General features: G+C 42.9%; 2 long non-coding RNA genes across 2 annotated transcripts; one reads left to right on the top strand and one right to left on the bottom strand.

Annotated features, from left to right (window-relative positions):
* On the bottom strand, positions 1-25345 carry LOC310767222. Its single transcript, XR_014550767.1, has 5 exons — positions 25183-25345; positions 12409-12498; positions 8982-9095; positions 8557-8662; positions 1-1083 (listed from the first exon to the last, which is right to left on the bottom strand). It is a non-coding gene; the product is annotated as an uncharacterized lncRNA (long non-coding RNA).
* On the top strand, positions 24591-26337 carry LOC310767244. Its single transcript, XR_014550790.1, has 3 exons — positions 24591-25038; positions 25691-25805; positions 26151-26337. It is a non-coding gene; the product is annotated as an uncharacterized lncRNA (long non-coding RNA).
* Positions 26338-26673: the final 336 nt, after the last annotated feature.

Raw genomic sequence — 26673 nt, 5'->3', positions numbered from 1 at the left:
TTGTAGGTGGTCTTCTTCTTTATTATTTATGGGCATTTATACACTGCTAATACAAAAGTTTCAAAGTGGCCTACAGCATGTTAAAAAACGAAGTAAAATATACATTCAAGACAACATGCCAGGCTGGCACTACCTCTTATCTTTTTGTCCCCTACTGAAGACCTTCCATTTTCAGCCAGCCATTTATAGCGAAGAATGTTTTTTATCCCAGTCTGCATCTGTACTGGACTTGAAATTGTTTTGATATACATTTTTATTGTTGATGTTTTTATTGTTAAATCACCTTGGGGTGCGATTCACGAAAGAAATAAAACAGAACACGCATCAGCTGTGACTTTGGCATTGTATGCAAGTGCAGCACATGGGGAAAGCATCTTTGAATAGCAACTGCGTTCAGGCTGCTGTATCATCGGTTTTCTTTTTCTTGGGGATTTTAGCTCTCTCTCTTTTTTTCTTCCCTACCTCAGCACAATTGTTCTTGGGAGCAGAATCTAGATGCAAAACGGTGCATCCTTTGTGCTGATGAGATGTCCATTTCAGTTTATTCATGTGGGAGCAAATTAGGACAAAAATTCTACTGCCGTTGCAGATACATGAGCCATTTATAAAACTGAGCTGGAAGTTCCTGGAATACTGCTGCAAGAAGAGGTGGGCAAACTGTAATTAAGAAGAGATTCACTTGAGTAAGTTTGCCTGCTTCATCCCTTTGTTTACATAAATGTGGGGTGATAAAATAACAGGCACCATCCACCTGGAATTCCTCCTCCGCCATTACAAGCACATGTCACCTCCACAAACCAGGTGATCCTTGGCGCACTAATAACCCCATCTCATGATTTATGGCTTGTTGTTTTTAAGGCTTCATTTCTTTTAGTTTCCATTTAAAATGTGGTCACATTTAAATCTGAATGTTTATATTAATAAACTTGAAAGATATCCATCTGTCTTTATTGTCATTGTTTTCAAGCCTCTTTTCTGATGCTCAGGAAGCCTGGCTCATCATACCTGAGTGATTGGATTCAGCAAAGTACATCTTAGTGAGAGGTGAGCCTTATCCTGGCAGGTCTCCACATGGTAGTAGGGCTGTTGCGGGAAAGAAAATCTAGAGAGCAGACCTCAGAGAAAGTAAAACTCGGCACAAATATTAGGCAGAATAGGCCAAATGAGGGTTTTACATTGTTTTAATCCAGTGCCTTTTTACAAAAGCTACCTTGACCCAAAAAAATGAAGGCTGCTCCCAATCTGAAGCAAAAAAAAAAAGTGGCAGCAATGCTGCCCCAGGGCTTCTTCAGGGCTAGTGTGAAAATATAAAGCAAAAGAACAACAATGCACCAGTCTTAATGATTCAGCAAACCTCATTCTGCGTTTCTGGTGTTCATTGGAAGTAACATATACTTCTTCATAGTTAATACATAAAACACAGGCGCTTCCAGAATGTCACAGCTTTGGGGTGGGATTCAATCACATTCTGGCAAATTCAGGGTTTGCACAATTAAAGTCAATTAAGTGCTTCTGCAACAAGCCTGCTGTCTTCTCCCCCACCCACCCCATCCCGGAAAATGGACTTCTCAAAAAGTAATGGGAAAATGCACTGGAGAGTGTGGGGTAACATTTGTACTATGAAACAAACTACAGACAAACCGGAATGAATGATTGATAACCACTTTCCTTCCTCCTCCTCCTCCTCCTCCTCCTCCTCCTCCTCCTCCTCCTCCCCAAGCTGTCCTCTCTCCACACACAACCACAGCTAACAGACCTTAACTTTCATGAGTTCATTTCATTGGGAATGGTGTGAAGTGCATGCTCAATTGCTACAGCTGGCAACTGGATAGCTCAATTGGTTAGAACGTGGTGCTGATAACACCAAGGTTGCAGGTCTGATCCCCATATGGGACAGCTGCATTGCAGGGGGTTGGACTAGATGATCCTCAGGGTCCCTTACAGCTCTACAATTCTATGCTTCTGGTTCATATCATGATGTAAGATAGTACAAAGTTGACTGCTCATGGATCAATGTGCTTTAATCTATCATTTCCTTGCTATCCAGAATAATTCCATACCAACCTTGGACCTTAAGCCCCAGTTAGGAATCAAGAAAGTGGAGAGGAAGAGAAAGAATGAAGGGGGAAAGCAGCAGCAGTGTGCCCCAATACATATTGGGGAAGGGACATGCAGGTGCAGAGAAATGGGAACTGTTGCCCTACCACCTCGAGTATACTTAACCACGAGACTGCTCACCTCATGACATCTCCTGACCCTTTCAGGAAAGCTTGTTTGGTATTATTAAGTGGTGTCTTTTAGCAAAACAATTAGAACACGTTCCTAATATCAAGGCTTAGATAGAAATATATTAAAATATAGCAAAGAAAACTCCTCTCATGTACATGCTACATTTGCTCCTCAGTTGAGCTCATGTTAAACAGTTAAATGGCAGGCAAAATTGAACTATAGCACAGAGCAGCACAAATGAAGAGCAGTTCCTCTGTTGCACTGCTCTCCAGAGTCTCCTTTCTCTCACCTTTACAGAATAAGCAACATACTCACTTTACAGGAGTCTAATCTGGTTGAAGGAAAAAAACAGGGTGGGGATGACACTGGAAGCAAGATGTAAACTTGAAAACTCCCTATACCAAATATCAATAATGTTTCCAACACTGGACTTTATACCCCTGTGTCTTTCCTTCCTACAAAATGAATATTAAATAAACCCTCAAACAGGTAGTTATACTCAGCAGCCAAACTTATCTAATAACTTGAATGTTTCTGTATAGCAACATCCCTGTCCCCGGAGCATATGACTGATGCAAATATTAGCACATTCCCCAAAGAAACAGCCTGTTGCTGATTAAGAGGAAGGAAGCCCCACAAGGGTCCAGCCATTAGTGAACAAATAAGATTTCATCACTTTCTCAGAATAAAGGACAAGCAACAGCAGGAATACAGGCAGAAGACATTGGAAATGAGAAGAATAGCCCATGCTTTTCTTCCAGCACAGTTTCCTTCTAGTTTTGGAGCTCAGCTGGAGAAAACCAACCGGTGGAGGGGTTGGCGGGTGGAATGTGGGAGCATAAACCATGAATGTGGGGAAAGCTTTACACACTTCATTTATTTACTCCTTATGTTGTTGAAGTCAGCATATATATACACACACAAGGTATATGCATGACTGTGGCAGATCCAAGTTTAAACAAAATACTGGTAGGTCCGTCATCACACTATTGTATCTAGTTTGGCCTGAGCAATCAATTACTAGTCCGAAACCCATATGGATGACTGACATCCACCCTCACACTTTTCTTCATTAACAGGCTTACTCTAGTTCCAAACTGTGAACAACACATTATTTTATAAATAATTGAATTCCAGATTTGAAGTAGTGCTTTTAAATATATATATACATATGGTATATATATTTTTAAAACCTCATCATGTGCCAGACAAACTGTAAGATTGCTTTTCAGGCTCATCAGACAAAGCTACTTTCATTGATAGGGAACATCAAAGAATGTTACCCTGACAAATATCCACTGACTGTCGCTTTGAGTAAATCGTCAGTAAGATGATTTGAGATATAGAACTAATATTAGAACTGCTTAGACAAATGGCCACATGTGTTCAATGAATTCATGGAGGGGGGGAATGGGATTGCAACAACAATTGCCTTTCAGAAAATTGTCAAGGTGATTTATGTAAGTTTTGTGTGGGCATTTCTCCCCCACCCCACCCCGAGTTTCAGAGTAAGTACTGTCCTGTCTCATTGGTGCAAAGCAGATACAGGGAACAAAATGTGTTCAGAGAGCTAGTAAGGAGAGTTGCAGTCAGGGGTGCACAAGTAATTTTAGACTCTAGGCTTAATAGTGCTACTACCCCCACCCCCAAAAAACTACTCCATTATTACAATTAAAGAACCAAGACCATGAACTAGTTTGAAGTCATGTTGCCATGATGGCAATAGATGCTACAGCACTAGGGGGAAGAGGACTCTGCACAGCCTCAGTTAATTGATATAGCCACTGCTTGCCTATTCAGAGCCATATAGTAGGCTCACATACCGTATTTTTCGCACCATAGGACGCACTTTTTCCCTCCTAAAAAGCAAGGGAAAATGTGTGTGCGTCCTATGGAGCGAATGCAGGCTTTCACTGAAGCCTGGAGAGCGAGAGGGGTCGGTGCGCACCGACCCCTCTCGCTCTCCAGGCTTCAGGAAGCTATCCGCTAGCCATGGGAGACCCAGCTCTCCCACGGCTAGCAGAGTGCTGACTTAATCCCGAAGTTTGGGGCGTACGGAGCTCAGCGCGCCCCAAGCTTCTGGGTGCCGGCAAGGTCTCCGCTAGCCGTCTAGCGGAGACCTTGCCGGCACCCAGAAGCTTGGGGCGCGCTGAGCTCCGCACGCCCCAAACTTCGGGATTAGCGCAGCGCTCCGCTAGCCGTGTCTAGGCTGCGGATGGTAGCCTGCTTCCCGGAGCGTTGGGCGCCCTGAAAGCAGAGCGCCCGGCGCTTCGGGAACATATCCGCAGCCTAGGCAGCCCTGCGGGAGGTCCCGCAGGGCTGTCTAGGCTGCGGATAGCAGCCTGCTTCCCGGAGCGTCGGGCGCCCTGAAAGCAGAGCGCCCGGCGCTTCGGGAACACATCCGCAGCGTGGGGAGCCTTGCAGGAGTTCCCCGCAGGGCTCCCCATGCTGCGGATAGCAGCCTGCCGCCCGGCGCGAGGGGCGCCCTGAAGCAGAGCGCCCCTCGCGCCAGGCAGACATCCGCAGCATGCGGAGCCCTGCAGGAGTTCCCCACAGGGCTCCCCACGCTGCGGATAGCAGCCTGCCGCCCGGCGGGTAGGGCGCCCTGAAGCAGAGCGCCCCTCGCGCCAGGCAGACATCTGCAGCGTGGGGAGCCCTGCAGGAGTTCCCCGCAAGGCTCCCCAAGCTGCGGATAGCAGCCTGCCGCCCGGCGGGTGGGGCGCCCTGAAGCAGAGCGCCCCTCGCGCCAGGCAGACATCTGCAGCGTGGGGAGCCCTGCAGGAGTTCCCCGCAAGGCTCCCCAAGCTGCGGATAGCAGCCTGCCGCCCGGCGGGCGGGGCGCCCTGAATCAGAGCGCCCCTCACGCTGGGCAGACATCTGCAGCGTGGGGAGCCCTGCAGGAGTTCCCCGCAAGGCTCCCCACGCTGCGGATAGCAGCCTGCTGCCTGGCGGGTGGGGCCCGCTGAAGCAGAGCGCCCCGCGCGCCAGGCAGACATCAGCCAGCCCCACAAGCTCGGGGGACAGCAGGGAGGCGCAGCGCCACCATCCCGCTGTTCCTCGACCTGGTTCGGTTTCCCTGACCTGCTTTTGGGGGGGAAATAAAGGGAATTTTTTTTCCCTTTATTTCCCCCCAAAAAAACTAGGTGCGTCCTATGGGACGGAGCGTCCTATGGTGCGAAAAATACGGTATATACAAAACGAGGGACCTGCTGCACCAGACCTGTGGCCCGTCAAAGTCCAGCATCCTGTTCTCATGGTGGCCAACCAGATGCCTGTCAGAAGCAGATGCCTGTAGGAACCCTGTTCAGTTTTGCCCCTGGCCACCCTAGCTTCAGATCCGAAATCACAATTCGCAATAACAAGATAGACAATCATATGGAAAATGAAAAATTTCCATATCGCTATCTGCTTGAAACTGGTAAAGGTAAAGGTAAAGGGACCCCTGACCGTTAGGTCCAGTCGTGGCCGACTCTGGCGTTGCGGCGCTCATCCCACTTTACTAGCCGAGGGAGCCGGTGTACAGCTTCTGGGTCACATGGCCAGCATGACTAAGCCGCTTCTGGCGAACCAGAGCAGCGCACGGAAACGCCGTTTACCTTCCCGCCGGAGCGGTACCTATTTATCTACTTGCACTTTGACGTGCTTTCGAACTGCTAGGTTGGCAGGAGCTGGGACTGAGCAACGGGAGCTCATCCCATCGCGGGATTTGAACCGCTGACCTTCTGATCAGCAAGACCTAGGCTTTGTGGTTTAGACCACAGCGCCACCCGCATCCCTGGAAACTGGTACATGACTGTAAATTAACCTGAACTGTAGACCACTCATGTGTTTCTTATTAAGAAGAGAATGAATGAGAACGTGGCACTATTAAGAGGAGGGGGGAAATAATTTTTGACCCGGGGAAGTATTTACAGATTTGTTCTCAAATCACTGGAATAGTTTTACTAACATTACAAGAGCAATAACAAAGAAATTGGTGTTGCTCCTGTAGCATGTAAGCCATGGACAGCGACAATAAAACTGCAGCTAATTGGTAGTTACAAAGAAGGACAAAGGCACAAGGTGGCTGGCTTTTTATTACCGTATCATTCTTCGTGTGCTATTTGAGGAAGCCCTTGTAAACTGGAACCCCTGGGCCTGTTTTACCATCTGTCCCCTCCTCTACTGGGCAGGGATCCTGAACAGTCATTGTATAGGGAGAATTCAGCAATGCTCTGTTGCCCTAAACAAATATTGCAGAAAGGGGTGGGGGTGGGGAATGTACCAACAGGCCTGCTTTTTAGAGAGCACCTGTTATCACTGGAGAACCCTTATCGATAAAAGACAAATAGAACCATCTGCACCTAAGCCTAGACAGTAAATCAAACATCCCCTGCAATTAAATGGATCACATGGTGAGATAACCCTTGTAGACCTCCTTCATAAACAAACCTTAAAACAGGAGTCACCACAGAGAGGGTAAATAATATAAAACATCTCCAAGCCTTCCGTACACATATACACCTTTTCAAAATGCCTGTTGAAACACTTGTCTATATCCTGCCATGGTCTTTAATGACCTTGGTAAAAGCTGGGCTGGGGGGCTATGTATGTCACACGTTATCCTTAGCTCATTGGAAGAAGAGAATAAAAGTGTAATAAATTAATGGTATCTATGCCTTCACAATTTTCTATTTGGAGGAGAAAATATCCTCTGAAAATCCACACAATAAATAAGGATGGAATCCAAGATGCATTTGAAAGGGATTGGAAATAAGTACCTTTGAATTCAGTGAGAATTAGGGTACTTTATATAGGGGCTCAATACTGGAAATGGTTCAGATGTTGCCAACAAGAAATTAGCAACAGGTTATTATTTTTAACTACCTTTACTATTATGAAATTTATATACCACTTAATGCCAAAGTAGATGTCTAAGCAGTTTAGAAGTCTGCAACACATATCAAATACAGTACACACATTCACACAAACAAACTTAACCTGCTGGATTTTCTGCAGAAATCTGGATTAAAGGGGAGAATATGGGCTGGCTTTTTAATGTTAATGATGTAATGTGGATGCTGTGAAAAGCTTGTATGCATAAGCAGTGCCAATCCCACAATAAACTCCTACCTGAAAGCATCATTACTTCTGAATAAACATGCACAAGTCTGAACTGTAAATCCCAGATTGGCTAAATGTGAGCAGGACAATCTTGAAATTGCTTGAAGAAGACATGTTTTAATGTTTCTCTTTCTGCTTCTTTCTTGCCCGCTATCTTCTCACATACATACTGTTATGTATTGAAGTTCTCACCCTGGCTACCAGGGGTATTGTGTATATACTTTTCACTCAGGTCCACGTCAGTTAATTTAGGCAGGAAACCCTGGGTTGTTGTTGTTACAATGTCGACAGTCAGCTGCCTATAAAAGCAGGCCGGCTGAGCTGTTCAGTTCAGTTCAGTTCCAGCTTACTTATAAAGAACTACTTGGATAAATCTCTGTGTCGTCTGCTTTGTCAACCCACTACTTAATACATACATGCATACATTCACTTGCTACAGCTTTGGGCAGCAGCATTCAAACATCTGACCAGCTTACAAATGTTATGGTTACTAGCAAATTAATGTGTGATTCCATTTAAAAGTATTACACTGGAAATTAGCTGAAGCACTATATGTGGGATTAGGTCTATGATAATTCTTTCACAAATGTCACCTTTTGATATTATAGCCATGCATGAATGTTTACAATATACTGTATAAAAATAAATAAATGCTTAACATAGTAACAAAGAATGACCCCCACAAAGAATAATCCAACAAAGAAACTGGTTTGACCACTTCAGCAGTTCCTTCTACAAAATAATGCAGTTTTACAGAAAGCAAACCACAAGCTTGGATGGGATCCAAAAATGGCATCCAAACCAATGCACAAATCCTGCAAATCCTTGGATAAAACTTTTCTTATTTTATATTGGATTCTCAGGCCTGTTTTAATTCATGTAAATTTTGGAATGGTCCGTGCAGCATATAAACACACTTGGCAGAGACCAAGTTACTGAGATGCAACAGAGAAATATAACCCATTCCTTGTTTATTGTTTGCATCACCGCTCCTAGTTAATGATAATACAACCATGCTGTTCAATATTTTTCTCCTATTAATCTGGTTGCCTCTAGCTTGCCATTAGGATTACTTATTAATAAACATCTCAGATACCACAGAGAAGAACTTGAAAAACTTGCTAGAAGTGATGCAACCTTGGAAAGTATTGCAAGGCATGCCAGTTCAAATCCTCTGGGACTCAAAATTACTCCCACAGAGCTTGGTGGATATAGGAAACCTACCGTAACTCCTTACATCTCTGTCCTCAGACGAAAGCAAAGCAAGAAAGCAATCTCCTCTCACTGTCTACCCAGCCCCTGAAAAGGTTAATACTCTTCATCTGCAGAACTGCATTCAAAAACATAAAATAATACCCATTACAGCATCACTTGTGTGCTAATTGGCAAGACACACACAGCGATTTGATTGAACGTGTAGAATAATACTGATGTATATCATTCCCAAATTACCATTAGAGATTTGCAGACTTCTGCACCCATAAAACATTCACAAAAGTGTCACTGATTCAAATCAGTGTGGTTTCTGAAAAAGCCTGATAACAGTTAACATAAAGTACACTGTTCTACAGCACCTCTTTTCATAGCTGATAGGGTTTTAACAGGATGCAGTTAAACAGAGTGACAACAGAGTGCCAGATTTTGCTGACTTTGTTTAGGTGGCTAGCTCCAACCTACGTGAACCCTGATGCCAATCAGCTTCAAGAAGGCCTCAAAACATATTTTTCTTTCCAGTCTGAATTCCTGGTGTTTTCATAAAGCTCCTGTGAAATATGTGAAATGATCACTGCATTCCGATAATAGTTTAGTAAAACAATCAGAATTTTGTCATTTAACTGGGAATTGGAATAAAGTGGGGGCAGAACTAGTGCTGAAGTTAAAGATGGTACAACTTAAGAGGAAACGGTTGAATTTGAATCCAAATACAAATACTGAGCCTTGTGGATACAATTCAGATGTTGGGTTTTGAATACCAAATTAACCTCATAAAACCTGAAGCTGAACATTTATGTTAAATTCATATTAAAATGTTAAGCTTCACTTGGTTTCTGGGTCTGTTTGTAAAACATTGCCTTGTTCTGTTTATATTCACAATTTGCAAAACTACATTAAAAAAAACAAGTTTGTTAAATCAGTTTCTACTAGAAACAGAGAGAAATTATAATGTTGCTAGGCAGTCCTGCCAAGACAAACTTTGTTCCCAATCTCAAAGAAGACAATGAAGCATTTCATTTAAATACACATGCAGTACCTTGAATCTGACGCATATTGAAAACATTAAACACACATTGCACCACAATTTGACTTTTTAAAAAATAGAGTCCAACTTGCAAAATATACATTTTTCTGTGTCCAATTTTGTCATTGTAGCATATTCATAAATTTGTTCCCATTATTTCATGGTTGGTGTATCTGCTGATCTCCTATACTGAAATCAGTTTTGATAATGAACTCTCACTAACATGACCATGTATGACATCATCTCATTCAGCCTTCACAAAGTTGGTGCCCTCCCGATGTTTTCAACTACATCTTCCACCAGCCCTCGACAACAAAGGCTGTTTTAGTTCCCCCTCCCCATAAGTGTATTTAAGAACAACAAATCGCTCAAAACCAACAAATGGTCCAACTTTAGATCCAAACCAGGGGTTCATATTGCCTTCCATAGCATGTACTGTCCTCCTGGTAGACTGGTAGACTAGCTGTGGCCCCTCCTAGACAGAGATAGCCTGGTCGTAGCAGGCATGTAGCAGTAAAAACACTATTGCTGGCTGGGAGGTGAATACCTACATTCACCTCCCACTGCTTTCTGCTACAAATGGAGAAGAGCAGCCTGTTGCAGAAACCAGGAGGCTTGGGCAGCTAGTTCCACCCATAAAGAACAAGAGTAAGAAATTTGCCACAGCTGTAGTTGCTTTCCCAAGGTAGGGTGAGGCAGGCCTTTTTATTGGGAGGCTGCCATGGGCACCAGGTAACCCATAGTGCGCCAGCCTCACCTGGTCAGCCCAGAAAGGAAAGAGTGTCTTTCTCTTTTAGCCACCTGCTGGATCTCACTAGGTGGGATTGCCATTTAGATCACCCCTGTGATGAGGGCAAAGGCACTCCCCTGGGTGACTGCTGAGAGCCTTGAGAGGTGAGGAGGGAACAGGGATGTAAATTAACCTAGCATTTAAGTGAGGAATGTGATAAGAGCATGAATGCAGCTCACCCAGTGTATTCATAGCAAGTATTTAGCAATTTTGCTATTTTATATTATTTTGATGGATTGATTGGATGTATTGATTGTACTTTTATTGTATAAATTCCCTTTGCATTAATATTCTGGGAGCCTTTGTTCCAGAGAGTGGTGTATAAATAAACCGTAACATAAAACGAAGTGATCCGTGATCTGATAGCATCCTGTTTGGAGTTCTGTAATGCACTTTATATGGGGCAACCTTTGTAGGTGGCTGGAGATGAGGCCTTCTGATATGTGGAGTCGTGATCCTAGACCTTTTTCATTTCCCTAGGCATTTAAAGAATTTTTGGACCGATTGAGAGTACAGTTCTGGTTTTATGACAGCCTCAATTTTTGCTTATTTTAATATTTTATGGAATGAGACCTTATTGTATTTAAACTTGAATGCTACTCTGAGCTACTCTGTGGCTGAATTATTAAATTTCTACAATCAGTCAGTATAATGAAAAGACAGTGTGTCCCAATGTATGGAGATTCCTCCTAAAATGTAAGGATTTGTTTGTCAAAAGTAGCCAGTCTGTTTCTGGGCTCAGCTGAAAGTGCTGCTGTTATTATGATTGATTAACTGATGTTAATGTGAAAATTAATAAGATATACTCCAGAACCAACACTAAAGCGAATTTCACAACTATGCAGGGCTCCAGAGAGCCCGGCTTAAGAATCCCCATTTTCTGTTCTGTCTCATATACAATGCAGCTATTCTTTCCTGCTCCCTGCAGAGAGTCTTTGATCTACCCTATGACATTTCATGCACAGCCCACAAAGTTCCCTTCAGTTAAGGAATATTGCTCCCTCTTGTCCCCCGCCCCACTGCTGCACACCCTATTATGGCAACAGAGGACACACTGAACATGCTCAGTGACCCCTGATACCATCCCCGTGAGCCTAATTAATTACCATTTATGTGGGCCAGCTAGAGCACCTAGAAAATTAAATGGCCTTTGAAATTAAAACATGCACTGCTGATGAGCAATTAACACAGTGTGGAAAATAAAAGTAGTACAAGAGCACACCTAAACTAAAATTGCAGGACATTGAATCTGCTTAATCAGATTCAATAAATGTACAAGAGAAAACAAGGAGTGGATCCTCTTTCTGAGGAATTCTAAGACTAGTAGTGTCAGCAATCTTAAAGCAGCCCAAATGGTCTGTGACACCGTACAGCTGACAACATGCAAACCAGTTTTGGTGCCCTTCACAGCCTCCCTGTCTTGTTTATTCAGTGGGGGCTGCAACACTAGGTAATCCCATTAAGTTTCAGCTGCTACACTATTCACAGTGATTTACTATCACACAGCAGTGGGGTTGTTTTAAAACAAGTTAAACCCAAATTTAAACTTGGGACTTGGCACTGGACCCAGTTTGTGTCACACAGCCCAAAAGGGTGGGGTGGGGGAGCCAAGTTGCTTATAAAAGATGGATTCATTTCATTTGTCCTCTGAGCCAAACAGTCTCAATTCCTTAGGCCTTGTGGTAATAGAACAGCATGGAATATGTTTTGCTCCAGCTAACCAGCCCTGAAACAAAAATCAGAAGCAATTTTGCATGTATCTTGCCAACATCTGAAAGCCAAAAACAGGGTAGATTTATAGACTTATCCTACCATCTGCTGTGCAAGGAAAAAGCAGAGGTCATTTTCACAAGGAAGGATAGAACCCATTTTAGTCTGAGATGTGTCACTCCTGCTTTCAGTCTTTCATTAGCAAAATTAAGAAGAGAGTCACTTTTAAAATCAGATGTACATTGCAATCAGTTCCTCCCCAACCCAACCCACGTCTGAATTACAAAAGCAGGAAGTGCAAAAAACAGTTTCACTTGATAATCCTTTATACACCTACCTGGGAGGGAGCCTGAGCCCAAGTGAACTCAGTGAAGCTTACTTCTGAGTAGGAAGGAACAGAGTAACATCTCTTTAAGGAATATTGCAACTATAAAAATAAATGAACAAAAATCAGATCACATTGCAGATCAGTAGCCAAAGGGGAATAAACTTTATATCTTACTGGTCTGAAGGGAAATGAGAAGAGGAAAGAAGTAGAAGACTTCTGAGAAGGGAGAAAATTATAATAATGTGGTGTGTAACAGGGTGGTGGAAGATCTAAATAATTAAAATCCAAAATTAGCCATAGAGCCACTATGCAATTCCAGTGCTGTTTCCCATGGTGTATCCTGGGCAGTGGGGAAATGTCCCTCTGGAATATAAATTTTCAGCCACTCTTTACTGGTGGTTTTCTGGTGGCTTCAGACCTTTAACCAGGTCTGGGTTCAGACATCATGCTAAGCTATGCTTAACAGAAACCAATGTTTATAAAACAACTATAAACATTGGTTAGTGAGTGCCTATTAACCATTGTTAGTAAACCATAGTTAGTGAACAGCTTCAGACAATTGTTTTTAACTGGGGTTAACAAATGCATAAATCATGATTTAGGAAACCAGAAAAGGTTGTCTGAATCAGGCCTAAATTATACTCAAGGCTCTAATGAATGAAGAAGAAGAAGAGGAGGAGTTTGGATTTGATATCCCGCTTTATCAAAACCCGAAGGAGTCTCAAAGCGGCTAGCATTCTCCTTTCCCTTCCTCCCCCACAACAAACACTCTGTGAGGTGAGTGGGGCTGAGAGACTTCAAAGAAGTGTGACTGGCCCAAGGTCACCCAGCAGCTGCATGTAGAGGAGCGGAGATGCAAACCCGGTTCACCAGATTACGAGTCTATCACTCTTAACCACTACACCACACTGGCTTCTGAATGAAGTAGATAGAAGAATTTATTTAACACAGTATTCAAATTAGGAGCATCATCATAAGGTTAGGTGTATGGTTCTGCTTTTGAATGTCACACAATATCACCCTGCATCACCCTGCATCTAACTTGAAATGTTAGATAGCTACATTACTAGTCTGGCATTCATTCACTTCTTCATCCACAGTTTCCATTCTATATTCCATATACAGTGTGTGAGTGTTTTTAATGTTTTGGAAATTACTGATTTGCTAACCACCATGTTAACACATTATGGAGGGAGGAGAAATATATTAAAAATACTCTTTTCACACACATACACACATCTTGTTTTAACTGCCTTTAGAAAAATACTTTGCTTCACATACAGACATTCATGTTATCTCATACTCTCCAACGTTTCTCTAATGAAAATAGGAATGTTTTCCCCATTATTATTATTTTCCTGCCTATCTGACTGGGTTGACCCAGACACTCTGAGTGACTTCCAAAATATATAAAAACATAATAAAACATTAAACATTAAAAAAACTTCCGTATACAGGGCTGCCTTCAGGCATATTCTAAAGATTGTATACTGTAGTTACTTATTTCCTTGACTCAGGGGTCACATAACTCCATGCCCTTCAACATTTCTCCTATGAAGACAGGGACATCCTAAGTAAAAGCAGGACATTCTGGGATCAAATCAGAAACTGGGATGGCTTCTGTAAATCCGGGACTGTCCCTGGAAAATAGGGACACTTGGAGGGTCTGTTATCTTACTGTTTATGGCAGAATCATTTCTATATTTGACCCTCAGTCTAACAGGATGACCAAGTGCACTGGAGGGAAGTCTCCTGTACCAGAAGAGGGAATTTTGGCAGGTACAGCTCGCCATGGTGTAAGACTGAGAAAGGCTGTGTACCTGCTGCAAAAATCTCTTTCACGGTTCTTAAAAGGTACAGCAGCCCTGCCTTCCCCCTGCCCAGCTTCACCTACTCTATTCCACAGCAATCTCAAAGCTCCCCTTTTGTGTTTGTGGGCTACATCACTCCTAATGCTTTGGCAAGGCATTTGCTGCCTAACAAATAAAAAAAGGTAGGGAGCTTCATTCATACATTAAACACTGTGCCCACCAAGCTGCAGTCATTGTTTGGTAGGTGCTTGCTGTTCAACTAAAGCAATTTGCTTTTTTAAAAAACAAAAAACTAAAACCCTGCAGGTTAGATGCAAAGGCACATTTAGTATTTAACTTCACACATAGTTTGGCCCTCAATGTCAATACAGTGGAAGCTCGGGTTGAGAACGTGATCAGTGCGGGAGGCACGTTCGCAACCCACAGCGTTCACAACCCGCAGCACCACATCTGCGCACACACAGATTGCAATTTGGCGCTTCTGTGCATGCACCAAAACCCGGAAGTAACCCGTTCCAGTACTTCCAGGTTCAGCGCAGTGCGCAACCAGAAAACATGCAACCTGAAGCGTCTGTAACCCGAGGTATGACTGTATAAAGGAAAAGCAGCAAGACCAGTAACTTAGCTTGCTAGCATTATTCTTGCAGACAAGAAGTTGGAGGGGCAGGGACTTACCCACTTTTCACTTTGGATATCTGGCTAAACTGGTAATGTCTTTTTAAAAAGTATGATTTCCTTTAAGCAGGGGTTGTTCAACAAGAGCAATGTAATTCTCTATCCCACCTTCATTATGCACTCAAGCTTTTAAAGCCAGGAAATGAATTGCTAATGCCCCTCATAAATCTCACACTGCCCAAATACTTCAGGTGACCCCGGGACAAGCGATTCCTTTACTTCCTCACGCTTCTCATGCAGAGGCTTGACAACCATATGTCAGAAGGGCTCTGATGGTGTTTCCTGCTTGGCAGGGGGTTGGACTCGATGGCCCTTGTGGTCTCTTCCAACTCTATGATTCTATGATTCTCATGTCTGTCTGCCTCAGCTTCTCATCCACCTTCAGGCTTGAGAAATTTTCTGTGAAAAGGAATGGCAGCACATAGTTCCCCAGCTCTCTCAAGAAAGGATTAGAGAGCCTACAAAAGTTAAAGTTAGGCTGCAGTGCTGTCCCCTGGCTTATCTGGAAGAAGTCTTCATAGGAAAGAGTGGGACGGATGTCTAAGGAAACAAGGGTATGCTTGCTTCCAGATCTGAAGGATGCTTAGTTCTTTCAGATCAAACAAGAGGCCCTCAGGAAGAACTCAATAAATTGTAAAAGGTGCCCGTCATTAAAGTATTTCTATTCTGTGCGTACAGGATTGCAAACCTAACTAGTCTCCCCACTACAAAACTGGTGACAATGGGCCTTGTGAACAAGACTGTAACAAGCACATGTGTTTACTTCCTAGAATTCAGTAAGATCTAGATTTAGGAGGGATGTGCAAGGAGGGGTGTTCATCAGAAAATATATGAAAGAAAGGGAATCAAGTGGGAAAACCAGAGGAAGAAGAAAATAAATGGTCAGGGTCTTCAGGGTCAGGAGGAGAGAGGAGCAGGTGGTGGAGCAAATCAGGGAGGTTTAATGAACTGAGTGGCTTGTCCCTAACAATGGAGGGAGAACCTAATCTTACACTTGGATCTGTACACATATGGACTTACAATAACAAATAAGTGCCACAATGGAAATCAATCCATCAGCGCCATCTAACAGGGTGGACAGGAAGGAAAAGAACCAGACTGCAAGTTTGCCTTCCTTCTCGTAAAGAAAAGAAAAGAAAAGAAAAGAGAACTCAGATAAAAGTAAATCTGTTTGCATGTATCCATTTCAGTACTTTTTTACCTTTTTTGCATCTGATGGCCTTTTCACTATAATTTCTTGCTTTAATCAGTCTCACTAATAGCAGCATTAGGAAGTCTCAATGGACAATAAAAACCACCAGCTTTTTTCTGGAACAAATCCTGCTTGTTTACCATTTCTTTTCTTCTTTTTTAAGTAAATTTTTAAATTAGTTTTTCAACATACTCCCAATAATAGCCAAATTATAACAACAATTAATTCCCAAAATATACAATTATCAAAGTGCCAATCAACTTCCAATTAATACATTTTAGTTAAAGTGGCTCCCCACATGGTGGATTGGGTGCATTTCCAATCTTATATCACTGTGTTCCATAATCTTTAATTAATGTCAGTTACATTTCAGTTATAATAATAATCCCTTAGTCAACAGCTACATAATTATTTCCATTCATGATGTTACAATATATAAATGTATAAAGCTTCAAATGAGAAACTCAAACTATTATCTTTATTTTGTCCTGCGTGTGAAAACTGTTATATCCATGGAGATTCCTTCTGTCCATATATGGTGTTGTCTCTTTCCCTTCTCAGCTGTTGTTTTCTCCCATCGTGGTTTGGGATGGAAGCCACAGAACTGAATCTTGAAGTTTCTCAGAGGTCTTATCCATGTGTCGGTAAACTAAGGCCTGGGGGCCGGATCCAGCCCACAGACGGTCCAGGAATCGCTGTGTGGATTGGCGTGGGGATTCTGTTTGCTTGGGCTGTGCCATATTTTTTTTCTGCACCATTTCAATTCCCACACACACACACACACAATGTGGTGGTGCCTCCTCCCTCCCTCCTCCTGGCTTTCCCCCGCCCTGCCTAGAGGAGGAAGGGGGTGGGTTTTGTTGAGCCGCGGTTGGCTGAGCGCCATTTTAAGCTGCCCCTCTCCAGAGCCAGCCCGTTCGTGCCGCTCATCATCCTGCCGCCGCTGCCAGCCCCTGCTGCTCGCAACACACAGGGGCTCGTCCGGTGCTTTGGAGAAGGGAGGGGAGAGCTGGGGGGATTTTATTTCTCTTCAGAATATAGTCTGACCCCCCCAAGGTCTGAGGGACAGTGAACTGGCCCCCTGCGAACAAAGTTTGCTGACCCCTGGTCTTATCTCTCCGTTCCTTGCTTTAATGTCTCAGAACAGGTGACAGTGTGCTAGAAACCATTCTGTCTCACTAGTAAAAACATGTCGCAGATTTTCGCCATTTCCCCCTCAGCCTAGGAAAAGATGGGCAGTTTTCAAACGCACTGAAGATGTAATACTCCTTTCCAACTCCCAGAATCTCTGCAACATTCTTATCACAGCCCCCAAATTCTTTTCCTTCCAGCAAGAGATTTATGGCCCATTTAACTTTATCTCAGATTACATTCAGTCAGTAGCACATACAAATCTCAGTCTCTTTTTTCTTGTCTGTTGTTTTTAAACGGAGGTGAGGGGAATTACTCTGCCTTTCCAACACAGCCATACTTGAGCTTCCCCTCCCCCTTCTTTCTTCATTTCAGATCACATGCAGTTTAGCTTAGCTCTGAGGAGTTTTATCCATAACCAGCACCTGGTGTGAAGTCTGGAGCCAGAGTCAGGAATGTAGCAGGGGATGAGCCAGGAAGATTTCCCACACTAGAGACTGATGAGTTCAAAAGGGTGGTATAAACCTGCTAAAGGTCAGTTGGAGACTTATATAGCTAGCTGTTCTGCTACTAGATTACGTGTTAGATTAATGTTTGCAGGCAGGTTTTTTCTCTTCTCCCAATCAGACCCAGGTAGATCCAGGTAGGCCATTTCTACTGAGTAGACCCCTGACAAGAGAGACATCTGGCAGCGAAACAGGCACTTCTCTGGCAACTCTTGGCTTCCTCTAGGGTCCATTGCTGTCTTTACTTTTGACGTCTGCAGGAAGATGGGGGAGAATTGGGGATCAAGACAGTGTTCAGGATGGGGGAGGGCTTGGAGACCCCAGGCAAGGCACTCCAGAGATGGGTCGCTTCAGGCTACTACTGTGAGTTCCTTCTGGTCTTCTATAGGATTGGGGTTCTCTGTAGGTCCTTAAGCTTTTTCATCAGAAGAGGTCTCTCCATGGTCTGGGTTAGACTGAATCCTGACAAATCCCTCTGCCTTCTATTTTAAATTGATTTGCCTCTGTGGTTTTACTTATTTGCTCTTGGCTTTGGCTTAACTGTTATGATCTTATTGTACTGTTTTTATTTGTTGCTTACATTGCCTTTTTATTTTAATGGTGTGTTTTTTTATGTTGTCAGCCCCCAGAGAACTTTCGTTATAGTGTGGCATATAAATCATGTAAATAAAAAAAATGTCTGTGTGTGCAACCCTCCTACTTCAGGTTTTTCTTAGGAAATACATTATTTGTTACCCTTTTCTTTAACTGTAGATTACTAACAAATGTGTGACATGCCCGGTATCAATCTACTCTATTAGGGACTCGGATTGGGCCTCTGCCTCTCTCTAAATTTACCTCACAGCTCAAGCCCAGATTGAATATTAGAAAGCAGCAGAAAAATTTCAGTCTTGCACTGTTCTGATGAATCAACTAAATTATGCTTTGAGCCTCTGCTAAGCCATGCCTGGGCTGACAGTAATGGATAATGGATAGAAGTCTCACTGGTTATGATAAGTCAGCACAGGTTGACTGAAAAAGCAATGCTGCCATGTGCTCTAAAGGTTGTATGAAATTAGTCAGGCAACATTAAATGTTGAAGCTGTAACTAAGTCTAGATGAATGTGAATAGGCCAGAAGAATCAAATGACCAACAAGTCAGTCAACATCCATGTAAAAAGTCTACTCATGCTGACTATGCGAAGAGTCAATGTAGTCCACTGGGCAAAAGGATACAAGTGAATCAGAGCTCCACACCTGTTCCGATCAACTACCTGTGTTCCTATGGCAAAACTCTGAGTTTCAATATACCATCTGAAAAACAGCACACTAATCCCATTTAGACGTTATCCTTGGGTATCTGTGATCAAGTGCAATGTAGAGTTCCATAAATCCTTGGCTATTAATATAGCAGCTGAAGCTACATAAAGAGAAGAGCCATTATTGTTTGGATACACAAATGAAAGAGCTGTTGCGGCCGAACTCAGGTGTTTGAACAAGTAGTTGCCAATTAAAGTAATTCAAACAAATCTCTTGTTCCTTTAGGAAAGAGCAGCAGAAGGGCACATGCAAAAGAATTCTGTGTAGGCACCATCACATCAAATAAGAAGAGAACAAAAGGGAGAACACTCTAACTGTAGAGTAACCGAAGAAGCTAAATAGCAGAGCTATAAAAAAACACAAGCAAGGAGTCACTAGTATATTTGCAATTTTTTAGCAAACAGTAATATAAATGATAAAGTTGATTGATAAAGTTCACTAAGCAATTAAACAAGACCCTTTTCATATCAAAGTCATTTTAGCTAACCAAACTGAAGAAGAAATCATCTCCCATTTTTCCCACATCAGATACATTTCTTTGATGCTGTATTCAAACTTCTTCTCAAGCCAAATGGGTGTTTAGCATGGTCAGTATGAAAAGCGTTATCCCCAGTGGGAATGGGATGTCTGAATTAAGTCTTTCCACACTTGAAACAATGGCAATAATGTGATTGGTAGGACGCGGGTTGTGCTGTGGATTAAACCACAGAGCCTAGGACTTGCCAATCAGAAGGTCGGTGGTTTGAATCCCCGCGATGGGGTGAGCTCCTGTTGCTCGATCCCTGCTCCTGCCCACCTAGCAGTTCGAAAGCACATCAAAGTGCAAGTAGATAAATAGGTACTGCTCCGGCAGGAAGGTAAACGGCGTTTCTGTGCGCTGCTCTAGTTCGCCAGAAGCGGTTTAGTCATACTGGCCGCATGACTGTACGCCAGCTCCCTCAGCCAATAAAGCGAGATGAGCGCCGCAATCCCAGAGTCAGTCACGACTGGACCTAATGGTCAGGGGCCCCTTTACCTTTAAGACAGATGTGGTGCAAGAGCCTGTGTGATGTAGCAGTTAGAGTAGGATAGGGAAGTAGGTTCAAATATTCACTCAGCCACGAAATTCATTGGGTGACCTTGGGACAGTGATGTTCTCTCAGGAAAATCTATGCTGAGGTAGCCTGAGTGGTGCTCTTCAGATCTTTTGGACTCTCATCAGCATCTGCAAGGATGGCCAATGTTCAGGAATTATGGGACTTGGAACCCAAAACTTCTGATTAGCATTACATTGACCATCCCTGACCTACATCACTGGGCAGTTGTGAGGCAAAGAAGCTTGTATTCTGTCCTAGAAGGGCAAGATACAGATGTAATAGTACCTGAATACTATCAGCTTGAAATTCACAAGGCATACCCTGTCAGAATAGCCCATTTGATTTACCATTCTGTGCTATATTCAAGAGACAGAGGAGTATACTGATTTTCCAGCTTTTTGTTTAAAATGAAATATATATATATATATATATATATATATATATATATATATATATATATATAATGCTGTAGGGATGTAAAACATGTGACCTTCTATATTTTGTTTTGGATTCCAGTTCCCTCCAGCATCAGCCAAGATGACTAATGATCAGGAGCATGGGTAGGCAAACTAAAGCCCGGATGCTGGATCTGGCCCAATCGCCTTCTAAATCCGGCCCGCGCATGGTCCGGGAATCAGTGTGTTGTTACATGAGTAGAATGTGTCCTTTTATTTAAAATGCATCTCTGGGTTATTTGTGGGGCATAGGAATTTGTTCATCCTCCCCCCCAAAAAATATTGTTCGGCCCCCCACAAGGTCTGAGGGACAGTGGACCAGCCCCCTGCTGAAAAAGTTTACTGACCAGGAGCAACAGGAGTTGTAGTCTAACATCTGAAAGGTTCCACATCCCTTGCCATACACAAAGCTCCTGCTTGTCTCTGATATTTCCCTTCCCTTTCTGTAAAACAAAACTGTTTTAAGTCCCCCCGCCCCAGCTACCATTTTCTGACAGGAAGTAGAGCCATATCATCTTTCTGCATTACATTTAACTGTGATTCAGCAGCCAGTTGGGACTTGCCAACTTAATCCAGCCCTAAGAATATACTACAGGGCACTACAGGGCAAAAGAGGACACTGATTTGCAAAAAAATGTACACATGCTAATTTATATCTGGAGATGTGTGGTGATGGTTTTAACTATAATTTAAATAGAAATACTACATATCACCAGAGCAAGGAAGACTGTGACTAACTAGGTGGACAATGTGCCTGCTCTTCAGGTACTGTTGACTTTGGTACTTTTGCTCTCCCTTCTCAGGGTTTTTTTTATCTTTAAACCAAACTTGGATTGGATAGCCATTCAAACAGATGGTTCTCCTCTGCAAAATAAGACACTTTGCCACCCTAGTTTCTGGCCAAACATCCACAAACAAGAATTGTCACAACACCACATTGAATTCAAGAAACATTTTGGAACTGTGAAATAAAGGACAGTTTATGTTGGGCTTGTCCAGATTTGAGCATTATTTATCTATTAATCCACTTTTCACCCATTTGAATTAGACCAGAATAGCGCACACACACACACACACACACACACACGCACACGCACACGCACACACACACACACACACACACACACACTTGAATTTGTATAGGTCTTTCCTGTTCATACCAGTAGGTGTTCCCTTTTGTGTTTGTCCCCACTTTCTAATCTGTGGGTTCTATTATGCTCATCAAGTACTGACAGGGCATGCAAACAGATAGCTGCATGCACACCTTGTTGTTGTTTAAAAAAATCCCCACCCAGGAAGTGTGCAAAATCATAGTTAGGCAATTATAATTTTTCAGCACACAGTTTTTAATATGGGTTGCTTGTGCAGATTTCTAGTTTTGTGCAAATCAGAGGGATCAAAAGAAAATATGTAAAAGGCTTTGCTCTGGTCAGGAGTGTGCCAAAACAGTTAAAAGCATGGCCAGAAAAGAAATGAAAGCATTGAGGCAGTGGGCATGGAAAGAGGAGTAGCAGAAAGTGATGATTGTTCTACCCACCCCAAAACACTAAAACAAATTGTCTGCTACCCAAAGTGGAGCAGATTGGAACCTGATTTCCCAGAGTTTATCAGATTATCCTCATATCAGTTAAACCTGAATTTACAGCAGGAAAGCACTGAGATTCATGGCTGAGGATAATGTCATGTGGACTGTGCAAATTAAATGGGAACGCAAACAGCTGCAAACACACAGTAAACTCTGGTGTGGACAAGTCCATTCTGTGAAAATGTTCTTACACACAAGGAATAAAAAATGAAGGCACCAGTTATATTCTATGGATATTACGTGTTCAGCTCTTCAGAACACAGGCCCCCTCAAGCAAGCTCATTTCTCCTTAACGGGGTGCAAGCTTACAACTTTCAAGCAGATCTTTTAATTGCATTTAATAGAGCATTTTTATTAAAAAAAATCAGCAAGTAAGGCAGAATGACTTTGGAAGCAGAAGTAAGAGATGCATGGATGAATCTGTGCATTAAACATTCCTTTTCTCCCCCTGCCCCCGCAAAAGAATCTGGGTTACCAAAAAAAAAAAAAAAACCAGAAAAGGAAAGGGAGCTAATGTAGGAGGGGGGAGAGAGAGATGGGAAGCTTAACTTTTATTTATTTTTGTGTGATCATTTAGATTACGGTGGGGAGTGGGGGGGTGGGGGAAGTATTAATGTATAATCTTTTCCCTGTGCTATACAACACTGCCTGCTTTTAATTTGGTATTAAATTGAAACACTCATTTTGAGTGGCTTTGAACGGCAGCCAAAGCCTCTGCTTGCATTGTGTTGGCAGCTGGGTAGCCTTCTCAGCCTTTTATTCCCCCCTCCCTCCTCTCCTTCTTCATCTACCATGCCTTTTTCAGACAACTGAATGCACTTGTCACAATTCCAGGGTTTTAAGCTTTGCCTTGTCTTCAAGTTGACATACCAACTGACTGACAACACAGGTGAATTGGAGGGCTGCCCTGACTGCTGAAGTTTGCACACTCTTTATACAAATGCCACACTAATTCCTAACAAAATGCCAAAGCCATGAACATCTTGGCTCAGTTGTCAAGGCGGCACAAGAAGTAGAAAACCTGAAATGTAAATAGCAGAGGCACATTTGCGGTAGGGGGAACCCTGGCTTTAGTCGTTCGCTATCTTGACAGGTTTTTGGAAGCTTTCGTGCAAGTTCACATGAGGGGAAGGCACCCCAAAGAGGGATACGGTACAGGCCAAACTCTGTTGGAAGAAGCAAACATCCACTTCAATTAGCTGGTCATTCCCTTTTTATTGTATTATAAACTTTCTCTGTAGGCTACTCACCAAACAGTTGAGGTAGAGGCTTGTGGGGGGGGGGGCTGCCTTTATTTTAGACCATCAAAACACAAAGTTTTGTGAGGCTAAAGAATTCATCGCAGCTTCGACCCTTTCTCTTAATTATTAGCATTCACAAAACAGCGAGGGTGTGGGGGGGGAAGTGGCCTCTTTTCAACTGGGCTGTGAAGGGAGCTCTGCTTATCACAACAGGTGCACAGGCCACTCACAAAACCAGAAGCAGCCCAACATTGAAATGCTAAGAAATTACTTGTTCTCTTTGTCAGCTGCTCACACAAGCAGTGTAAAGCCTACTTGGAAGGAGATATTGTGTCCTTGTAAAGGACAGAAGGTGGGAGGGGTGTGTGAAAGGTTACGACTGAAAAGGGGTGGTGAAGGCTAGAGGGAAGGGAGGAGAAGATGACAGGCAAAACTCAGCAGGCTGTTTTCAGAGGACATTTGAAATACAAAATAGGGAAGATGGTAGATTAAAATTGGGCTGGGCTGGTGCAGGAATATTTGAGCTTCCAAGCAATACCAGATTCTGGTTAGCCTGATGTAGGGTGCTGCATATTCCTCTACCAACAGATAGTTAAAGGTAACATCTTTCCTAATTTTATATACAGTACCTTCTTGCAAAACTACAACAGCAGCTGTCTATTGCAAAAAGAAATTGGAAGATCTTCTCTTTTCAAAAATGCACACCAGCATGTACAAGATCAGAAGGGTAATGATTTTATAAAATATCAACCCATTGGCTGCCTTAAATAGCCAATTAAAAACTGACGAAGTTCCAAAATTCAGCTACAATATATACATAGGAAAAAACACACTAGTTGAAGTCTCTCTCAAATGACCACCTCTTCATACAGGATATGTGCACTTCAACCCACATACAGCATACCCTCCGACATTTCTCCAATGAAAATAGGCACGTCCCATTCCATAATGACAATTTTACTATTTATACCCCACCCATCTGACTGGGTTGCCCCAGCCACTCTGGGCAGCTTCCAACATATATTAAAAAATAATAAAACATTTTTTAAAAACTTCCCCATATAGGATTGTCTTCAGACGGCTCGGGGAGAGGGTACCTCCATACCCTCCAACATTTCTCCAATGAAAACAGGGCCATCCTAAGGAAAAGCGGGACATTCTGGGATTAAATCAGAAACTGGGATAGCTTCTCTAAATCAGGGACGTCTTTGGAAAAAAATGGGGCACTTGGAGGGTCTGATACAGCTGGTTAACAAGGAATAGCTGCTCTGCCAGGAAAGGAATACACCCTTAGCCTACAACAAGCAAATGCAAGTGAATGTCGCAGACTTTTAATAGCTGAGGATATTATAATGGAGAGAGTTGAATTGCATGGCACAACGGGGTCACAAGTATCCAGTCCCGTTCTAGGGCAGTGTTACTCAACGGTGGGCCGGGACAAACCGGTGGACCACTTTCAGGTAGGCCTCAGGGCCTCCTCACTTGCCTTGCCCCTCAGCTGCACCACAACCTTTTGCTTAGACCAACAGCAGCACCAACAAACTCCTTGCAATCTGAGGAAAGGTGGGCAGGAGACAGGGAAGTTCAGGGGAGTGGGAACAGAAGAAAAGTTTCTCCCTTCTGAGGGGAAAGGGCCATAGCAGGTATCGAAGGAAATTAGAAAGAGAGGTGAAAGGTTAATATTAATTATCATCAATAAATATGGTTGTTGTTTTTAAAATTTGTGGAATAGAAAGGAAAGGGGTTATAGGAGGAATAAGTGACATTATTATTATTATTATTACTTGTAGTAGTACAATATTTATATCCCACCTTTCCAAGATCTTCATGGCTTGAGTGGGTATTTGAACCCAGGAAGGAAGGAAGACACTGGCAGCTTTTCTTTTTTCTTTTCTTTTCTTTTCTGGGTGGAGGAGATGAGGTACAAGCTGAGTGTGAAAGGAGAGTGGGAGAAGAAGTTGCAGGAAATGCGTGACAGTCCTCTGAGAGGAAAAAAATATACGTAAAAGAAAATACAGTAAAGTCTTCTTCAGTTAGAGACTCTACGCCAGCAAATTCAATACCTCCAGAGCAAATGGACTTAACTTGAGGAAAGCTGAAATATGGAACTCTTTGCCACAAGGAAAAAAACAGTGGCAAAAAACCTTACCTAAGTCGTCCTTGGAAATGGCTATCAGTAGACAGCAGTGTCAGCCTGCTGGTTATGCCATCTCTGCTTCCGTTTTTGCGACTGGCTCTGTGTCTGCATCACCATTTTGCGGTGATAACAGAAGGTAACAGCTTGCTTCTCTTCCTCATAAGATTTGTATTACTTTCCCAGGCCTTGAAAAAGTTGTGCTTCGTCCCTGTTGCCTCACTTCCTGAGAGGGAAACCAGGCCCCTTCTCAACTCTGATCCCTCAGTCGCCTCACAAATTCCAAGCTTCAGTCAATAAGGTAAGTTCTGTTACAGATATTGTTATTGTCAATATTTAGAGCATTTGGGGGTGTCCTAACATTCTGGCATAGACTACCATTTAACTATAGCTATGTTTGGCCAGTAGGATATTTCTGACAAGACACAAACGACATTTCAGTGGAACTACACACACTGTCCATAAATGATTATGTATGTGCCTCCTGCTGATGAGCCTAATATCTGAGGTACTGTTTGCCTTGCACTTTTCTGTCCTCTAGGAATAAAACATCAGAAGTGACTCCAAAGTGATGTTTTCAATCTGCAGCCTCCTCCTCCCTGGATTCTCTCTTGAGTGCTGCATAAATTTTGTTATGTCTTTCCAGAGCCTGACATTGCTTTACATCTGTTGAATCTTAATTTCCGAAGGATTATGTCCCTGTTTATTTTAAACCAGCTATGGAATTGTGTGCAAACCAGTCAGCCTCTCAGATAGCAGCAGTTGTTCCTGGAACAACTCTCTTAGAAGGCATACCATGAAAATACCCCACCACCACAACAAAACAAAACAAACAACAGCAGCAATAACAACAGCCCCATAGTGGGAGAAAATGCTTTTTTGCTTGGCATTATGAAAACAGAACTAATATTTTATGGGCCAATATTAAATTGAGGCAAGAAGAAATTCAGGCAGAAATTCCTAGCATCAGGAGAAGGGACTCATAGGAAATCACTTCTCTTCTGCAATATGAAAACCACACTGAGGAGGCCAGCACTGACATGGAGAGTTTATTTGGAGACTTGGATTGATCCATAGGCCCAGAATATATTTCCTGGTGTGCCAATAGGATTATCAAACAATCCTTAATCATGGCTACTGTGAGGCCAGAACACTAGGTCATATCCAAC

This window comes from Podarcis filfolensis (assembly GCF_964270895.1).
Source record: "Podarcis filfolensis genome assembly, chromosome: 7".
NCBI classification, from domain to species: domain Eukaryota; kingdom Metazoa; phylum Chordata; class Lepidosauria; order Squamata; family Lacertidae; genus Podarcis; species Podarcis filfolensis.
This window is presented reverse-complemented; position numbering and strand designations above follow the sequence as displayed.